General features: G+C 43.2%; 1 protein-coding gene across 3 annotated transcripts in view; it reads right to left on the bottom strand.

Annotated features, from left to right (window-relative positions):
- ZFAND4 (zinc finger AN1-type containing 4) overlaps positions 1 to 8,480 on the bottom strand; it is a 201,238-nt gene that overhangs the window by 83,356 nt on the left and 109,402 nt on the right. Inside the window, exon 11 of one of the 3 annotated variants that reach the window (XM_055080935.1) lies at positions 5,184 to 5,502. The exons of the other annotated variants lie outside the window; for them this stretch is intronic. The gene's annotated coding sequence lies outside the window, so the exon portion shown is untranslated. Of the gene's footprint in view, positions 1 to 5,183; positions 5,503 to 8,480 lie in introns of those variants that run through there. 3 annotated transcript variants of the gene reach the window in all.

Below are 8,480 nucleotides of genomic sequence, written 5' to 3'. Positions count from 1 at the left end.
ATGGCTCACGGGCCCAGCCGCTCCGCGGCATGTGGGATCTTCCCGGACCAGAGCACGAACCTGTGTCCCCCTGCATCGGCAGGAGGACTCTCAACCACTGCGCCACCGGGGAAGCCCCTGATAGAGTATTTTTAAATTAAGGTATGTACATTGCCTTTTTCAGACATAGTGCTACTGCACACTTAACAGATTACAGTATAGCATAAACATAACTTTTATGTGCACTGGGAAACCAAAAAAATTGTGACTTGCTTTATCTCAATATTTGCTTTATTGTGTTGGTCTAGAACTGAACCCACAATATCTCCAAGGTATGCCTGTGCTTTGAACTAAGGCAATGACTGGTTGTACAGGGGGTCAGCATGCCCTACATGTGGGAGGGAGAATGAAACAGTCTGGGGACCAGAATGGCCAACTGAGGCAGAGTCAATGCTACTTATCCACTATACTGGTCCCTGTTCCTGGGCAAATTAGAAGAATACATTTTCCAGCCTCCCTTGCAATTATGTTAGAGGTAACGTGACTGATTCCCGACCAATATAATATGGTGAGAGTAATGTTAGCCACTTCCAGGCCTGGCCTTTAAAACCATTCATTGAGATCCTCCAGCTCTTCCACTGCCATCTTGGAAGCCAGATGGCATAGCTACAGATGGAGGAGTTACATCCAACTTGTGTTAGACTTTGCATGACAAAAATATTTTGTTGTTGCTATTGTGCTGTTGCCATAGCACAGCACAGTCCAGTGCTTTCAAAATTTTTTGTGCATATAAATCATCTTGTTCTGAGGCACACCTGGGATGTGGCCTGAGATTCTACATCTCTAACAAGCACCAAGATGATACCAATGTGAACAGTCTACGGAATACACCTTGAAAAGCAAGACTAATACACAGGGGGAGAACAGATGATTCTCTGGAGAAACGGAATGGCCCAGAGAAAAGGTCTCCCGTAGGAGCTGAGCAGCAAGACTAGAGAATTCAGGCTCACATTCACAGTGAATCAAAAACTACATGTAGGGCTTCCCTGGTGGCGCAGTGGTTGAGAGTCTGCCTAACGATGCAGGGGATGCGGGTTTGTGCCCCAGTCTGGGAGGATCCCACATGCCGCGGAGCGGCTGGGACCGTGGGCCATGGCCGCTGAGCCTGCGCGTCCGGAGCCTGTGCTCCGCAACGGGAGACGCCACAACAGTGAAACAACTGAAAAACAAAAAAAAAAAAACAAAAAAAAACTACATGTAAACAATATTGTCAACTATTTTCAATCCAATGAAGTGTATGCTTTGTAGAACTGAGAAGATGGATTCCCCTGCCCCTTCCTGCATCTTCCCACCTTTCTTTAAGCCTGTCTTCCTAATCCCACCTTAACCCCCATGACCTGGATTAAATACCACCCCCTCCAGGAAGTTCTGCCATTCAATCTAACGACCAGATGGGCACTAATCCTCCTCTCAATTTCCGTAGCACTTGGTATCACTTCAAGACCCTCATCACATTATCCCCGGATTGCATGTGATTTAACTCCTCTATCAGAATAAGCACCTGAAGAACTACAACACTGATCACATCAGCCTGGCTCAAAGGCAGCACTCAGGTTTTTTGTTTTTGTTGACTGTTAAATGAATACATGAATTAGAAAATTCAGGGATTTCAGAGTGAGTTGATCAAAGAAACTAAATCAGGCCTAATTTTTTTAAAAAATCCTCAAAAATGAAGAATTAAAAATTACACTCCCCGGGCTTCCCTGGTGGCGCAGTGGTTGGGAGTCCGCCTGCCGACGCAGGGGACACGGGTTCGTGCCCCGGTCTGGTAAGATCCCACATGCCGCAGAGCGGCTGGGCCCGTGAGCCATGGCCGCTGGGCCTGCGTGTCCGGAGCCTGTGCTCTGCAATGGGAGAGGCCACAACAGTGAGAGGCCCGCGTACCGCAAAAAAAAAAAAATTACACTCCCTGAAAAAAATTTCAACATCGAAAATCTTCAAAATATAGCAAAGACAAAATTGATAAATAGTTAAAACTAAATGTTTATAGTGCATACACTGGTCATTTCCATTCTCACAGGTGGACATAGCAAAACGCCTAAGATCCTCCTGTAGGATTATTTACCATCAGAACAGTCCACTGCTTTAGAAAATGTCTTGAGTCAATCAGATAACTAAAGAATAAGTAGGATTGTAAAGTATCTTTTCTAGAAAAAACAATAGTATATGCCATTTCATGACTCAAATTTGGTACTTTTAGAAATTTTGGCAACTTTTTTTTCTTTCAGTTATTTAAATTGTTTACCACCAAGAGTATAAACCTAAACATTATGTGATTATAGCAAAAAAGGAACTGCTACATGGAGGGGGGGCGGGAGGGACCAAAGTGAAACAGAGCTGTTATTCAAGAACTAGACACTGCTACTGATAACAAACAAAGGGTCTTGACTGGTTTAATGAATTCACTCCCGTCTATGCATCTATAATATCTTCCTGGAACTAATTCAAAGAAGACAATAATGTTGGAGCTAGGGCTGCCAGATTTAGCAAATAAAAATACAGTCGGCCCAGTTAAATTTCAGATAAACAATGACTTTTTAGTAAAGCATGCTTTATACTAAAAACTTATTCACTGTTTACTAAAATTCAAATTTAACTGGGTGTCCCTGCATTTTATCTGGCAACCCTAAGGGAAGCCAAAATCAATCCAATTTCCTCACTTTGTAGCAGAAACTGTGACCCCAAGAAGGGAAGTGACTTACCTAAACCAAAGATCAAGGAAGTCAGTTTGCTTTCAAAAGAGAAAACATATTCCACTAGGTCACCTTGGGTTCCACTCATGGTCCACTCGACCTGTGATTTTCACACACCTCACAGAAGCACCAAGCAGACAAGCTGTCAAAGGATAAGGTTTTCCTCTTTTAATATCAAACTGTGAGTTCTAGTAAACTTACCAACTCTAGTCTTCAAAAACAACAAATGAGGAAACTATGTATTTCTCTTAAAAAAAAAAAAAAATCCTCCTGATAATCTTTTTGCCTAGCACACCATCACCTCAGATTCTGTTTATCCTCTTTTAATATCAAACTGTGAGTTCTAGTAAACTTACCAACTCTAGTCTTCAAAAACAACAAATGAGGAAACTATGTATTTCTCTTAAAAAAAAAAAAAATCCTCCTGATAATCTTTTTGCCTAGCACACCATCACCTCAGATTCTGTTTATGTTCACTCACTACATAAAACAGGACCTCCTTTTCTCCCAAACCTAGTTCTCTGGGGTATGGGAGCCGGGGAGGGGGGAGGAAGACAGTATGGCAGATAAAGATTCTGATTTTGACAAATTCGGCTTCCAAACAAGGTTTTAAGAAAAAAGGTTCCGTTGCATTTTTAAAAGCCTGGGGGGAGAAAAAAAGTAACATAAACCATTATGACTTTCTCTAAGTTTTCTATTAAAAACTTCACCGTAGTGAACGAGAATCCAAATCGTGTCAGGTGAAAAACTGAAAGTCAAACAGAAACTCAGCAATTAAAAGACAAAATATCTACCTATGCTTTCCCTCTGGCAGCTTCCAATGTATACAGGCCTCTCTCGAGATCACACACGTCGGAAGGGTAAGATCCTCAGAAATCACCTAGTCCATCCTTTCATTTTACAGATGTGGAAACTCAGGCCAAGGGGAGGGCTGACTTGCCCAAGGTCTCACAGCCCGTCGGGGGCAGGACTTCAACTGGGACTCCACGCTGGCAGCCCCGGGCCCTCAGCGCCCGATGGCTCCTGCGGCCCCCGGCTCGGCCCGGCCCAAGGGCAGCCTCGAAAACCAGGGCGGAGGAGCTCACGGCCCGGGGTCGCTGCCGACTTTCGGCCGGCTAGGCGCCTGGGCCCCGGCCCAGGGCGGTGCGAGGCCCGGGCCTCGACGGCCGCCCCCGACCCGCCCACCTGTCGCGGACCGCACAACGGGCAGCCACACCCCCTGCCGGGGCCGGGGGCTCGGCCGGCCTCGACGGCGGCCAGCAGCGGCGGCTCCGCGCGGCGCGGGGTACGCCGGACCCGAGGCCGCAGGAGTTACCTCAGGTGGGCGCTGAGCTCGCGGCGGGGAAACCCCCGCCCGCCTCGGGCATGCCGGAGACGCGGACTCGGCAAGGCTGCGACTCGGCAAGGCTGCAGCTCGGCCACCGCTAAGCCTGTTTACAACCCTCCGCGGGCGGACGCCGACTGGTCTGTCACATGACGCACACGTCACGTGCTCGACCGGGGTGGGGCAGAGGCGTTGCCCAGCGACGACGGCGCTCTGGGGGCGGACGGCGGCGTCGGCGCGGTCTTTCTGCTCTCCCACCTCATGGGCTGCTGTGCAGAGTCGACAGCCGGCGCGCCCTGATCAACCTGGGCGAGGAAGAGGAAAGACCCACGAGCGGCTTCGTCCTTAAGTGACCCCTGAGCCTAACCGCATGTATCATTCTTGTTTTAGAAGGGGGAGGGAATTCGGTCCGGCATTATGATGTTGAACTTGAAAAGAAAAATGGAAAATACTTCTTTACCCAAAGCTAGAAAACAAAGGGAGAGCAGAGGAATAAGCAATAATGGTTTGATTTGCCTTAACGAACACTTTTGTTTACTTTTGCTCCCTAATGTGAATAAAGGTCCACAGCCTACTGTCCCCCCATCATAGAAAGGCTGTGAAGAGGGCTTCTGGGACTTCCAATTTTTATTTTAAATTATATTTTATCATTTCCATGATTAGTCTTTGTATATGTAAATACAAACATATCTAAGTAAATATTTGATTTGGCATTAAGCCTTTGTCCACATCAAACTTTCCTGATTATAGCTGTCACTTTGTTTGTAGTGACTACTTCTACCAAGTGTAGTTTTCCTAGATCAAACTTTGCAGAAGTAAAGTCTCAGCCACTGACAATTTCTCCCATAATATTCATTATAAGCTGTGTAATAAATAATTTGTATTATATCTTACTAAATTCATGAGTGAATTGGGAGCAAATACCTGCAAATATGCCAGTTGTTATGCTGTCTTGGTGTGATCTATTGGGTAATCACATTCCACCATACATTTCCGATCACTTTGCATACTTAGCTATCTATGAGCACATTGACAGGGTCAAAACAGTGGACTCAAAATATCCTCCAGGTCAATAGGACAAGGTCAAATATCCTCTTCATTTCTATAACACACCTAGAATGCAGCACTACAAAGAGTACAAAATATAGTGATGGATCTTTGGCAATATTCATCTTTTACTATGGAAAATAGGTTACAAGGCCAGTTGCCACGACCTGGTTGACCTTTTCTGCTGCCTCTGGCAACAGATGTTCCATGAAGGCAGGAACAGTATCCTCCATTGGTATTCCTTATCTGGGAAGCAAAGAAAGTTGGCTGATCCGTGCATGTGGAATCCTGCCATCCTTCGGTAGGAAGTGGCAAAGAACTTTTGTAGATCCAGAAGGATCTGTGGGTTAGGCAGTACTCTGGAGGCAATACTAGGGTGAGCCAGGACTCACTGGAATTCTGGGGAGACATATAGAGATAAAAATTGATTGGTCATTGGATTAAAAGCCACAGGATTGGATGAGCTCACACAGAGCACTAACTTTGATACCTTCTGACATCAACCCAGAATACAAAATACATTTTCCATACTGACCAAATACATGTATTGATCAATATATAACTTAAAAGTTTCAAGAAGCAAATTTACCTTCCCTTTCTCTTCCACTTTATTCTGTTCAGTTTTTTAAAACGTCTGCTCTCAACTCAATTGATTTTTTAAACTGAATACTGGTTCTGCCCTACAGTTTGAAAATCACCAAAAGTCGCTGACCTAGGACATTAATTGCACTTGCTAGGGAATAAAAGAGAGATCCAAAGGCTAGTCATATGGAGATTAGACTTTAGAGATTAGAAGATAAGCAAAGGAAATTTAGGAGCAGCCAGAGGTAAGAGGAGAAACAAAACAGAGGAGTCTTAAAGAGGAAAGAAAGAAAATGTTTCAGGGAGAAGAAAATGCATGTGTCATTGGTCCTGAGAAGTTGAGTAAAATGAAAATTGACCTTTGGATTTGGCAGTTTACAGATCATTGAGAGCTTGAGAACAGAGCAATTAAGACAAAGTGGTGGGGATACAAGCTTGATTTTTTTAATTTATTTTTTTCAAGCTTGATTTTAGAGATAGTAAATGGTGACAGCAAGTAGATGTATTTCTTTTTGCTGTAAAGAGGAGCAGGGAAATGGGACAACAGCAGGTAAGAGATGTGGGCGTTAAGGTTCTCTGTTTAAATATTTATACGCTAAGAGAAATGGTCCAGTGATAAGAAAAGATCGATGCAGAAGAGAGTGACAGTCGTATAAAGAAAATCCTCAGGTAGGCTGGAGGGATCGTCTGTAGATAGGTGAACAAGGGTTGCGAGCAGGCAGATACAGATAGCTTGGTAGACTTGTTTGATGCAGGTGGAATTTCTTTTCCAGTTATTCATAGTTTAATAAAATAAGCTGAGAGTGAGGAGGGGGAGAGATGTTGCTGGTGGTTTGGGGAGGGGGGGTGAAAATCATCCAGGAGAGTACAACATCCCAGCCCAGTTCCGGCCCCAGCCCGGTGATTCCCCACATGGACGACTGCTATACCTTTCTGTTTCCTGACTTCCATCCTGCCTCTTAGTCTTTTTTCTACGCGATCACCAGCATGATTTTTCAAAACTTAAATCCCATTATAGAAACCCCCAATATTTTCCCAGTTCAGAATAAAGTCCAAAGTTCTTGCCTATAAAGTCCTCCATGACATAGCCCTTTATTTCCTGTCATCTCCCTCACTTGCTTTGCTCCAGCCACCAGGCCTCTCTGCTATTTCTTCATTACCTCAGGCAAAGAACACTTTCCCCCATTTCTTCACTGCCTATGTGACTTTACTTAAATGTTAACTTTCTCATAGTGGCTGTATTTGACCACCCTTTTTAAAACAACACTCATATCTGTCACCCTACTCTGCTTGGTTTTTGTTTTAGCACTTATTACCAGCTGTGGCAGAGACATTTACAGCTCATGAAATATCCATTCCCCACCCCTATAACTCTTGCAATTAGGTAGGGCCATATGCCCAGCTCTGACCAATGGGCTGTGAGCAGAAGGGTGCTTCTACACTTCTAGGCAAGAGCATATTGGAGCCACCATGCAACCCTCCAGCTCTCTCTTCCCCTGCTGCAGCAATCTCAGAGACCACATGTGGCACTGGCAAACCACACAACAGAAAACAGTCTGAATCACTGAGTTACCTTATCAGGTAGTTGCCCTGAAAAGTTGCCTGGCTCACTGAATTTTGCAAGGGTGAAGAATAAACTTCGTGTTAAACCACTGAGCTTTGGGGGTTAATGTGTTACCACATTTTAACATAACTTCTGTTATAGTCTGAATTATGTCTCTTTAAAATTTATATGTTTAAGTCCTAAGTCCCAGTACCTCAGAATGTGACTGTATTGAAGATGGGCCCTTTAAAAAGGTAGTTAAGGTAAAATAAGGGCATTCAGGTGGGCCCTAATCCATTATGCCCAGTGTCCTCATAAGAAGAGGAGATTAGGACACAGATGCCCATAGAGGGAAGATCATGTGAAGACACAGGGAGAAGGCAGCTGTCTGCAAGCCAAAGAGAGAGGCCTCAGAGGAAACCATCCTGCCAACTCCTTGATCTCAGACTTTTAGCTTCTAGAACTGTGAGAATATAAACTTGTTTAAGCCACCCAGTCTGTGGTACTTTGTTATGGCAGCCCTAGTAAACGAATACATCCTAACACCAATACTCCATCTGGCATATTTATTTTTATTGTTTCCCTTCTCTAGAATATAAGCACATAATGAAAGCAGGGATATTTAGTTCAACACTATGTTCACAGCATTTAGAATAGTGCCTGATACCTAGTAGATGCTCAATTAATACTTATCGAATGACTGAATACTGTATTTAAATGAAATTTTTTCCAAGAAAATCTCTGAGGCTCTACTCATTTTGCTAACTTTCCATAATATTTTTCAGATTTTTCTGAATTAAACTTCCCTTTTCATTTCTAATTTTACTAATTTACTTTTCTTTCTTAAGGTAATGTTGATATAAATTTGGCTGAAACATTGTGGAATAAGTGCAATTTTATTCAATTTCCAGTATTCACTTTCTTTTCTTTTCCTGATTTCCATTTTCTCTTTTCCTTTGGTTCTCTGAGTTCTTTTCCCAAGTTTTAGATTAGTTATAGTTTTTCTCTTTCTTTGTAACATAGACATTTCTACCTTATTTCTGGAATAAAGAATATAGCACTATTTTCTGGTAAGTTACAGCTTTGACTGTGCTGTACAAATTTTAATAAGTACTATTTATGAAAGTTGGTATATAAAATAATACTTTCTAGGATTTTTAAATATGTGTAAAGAATTTTTTAGTTTTCCATTATTGTTAAACACTTTAATGACAGCATTTTACAATAGAATACGTCTAAGAATGTACTGTTT

Source organism: Physeter macrocephalus, chromosome 20, assembly GCF_002837175.3.
Source record: "Physeter macrocephalus isolate SW-GA chromosome 20, ASM283717v5, whole genome shotgun sequence".
In the NCBI taxonomy this organism is placed as follows: Eukaryota; Metazoa; Chordata; class Mammalia; order Artiodactyla; family Physeteridae; genus Physeter; species Physeter macrocephalus.
The sequence above is the reverse complement of the archived record's forward strand: the minus strand, read 5'-3'. Positions and strand labels throughout refer to the sequence as shown.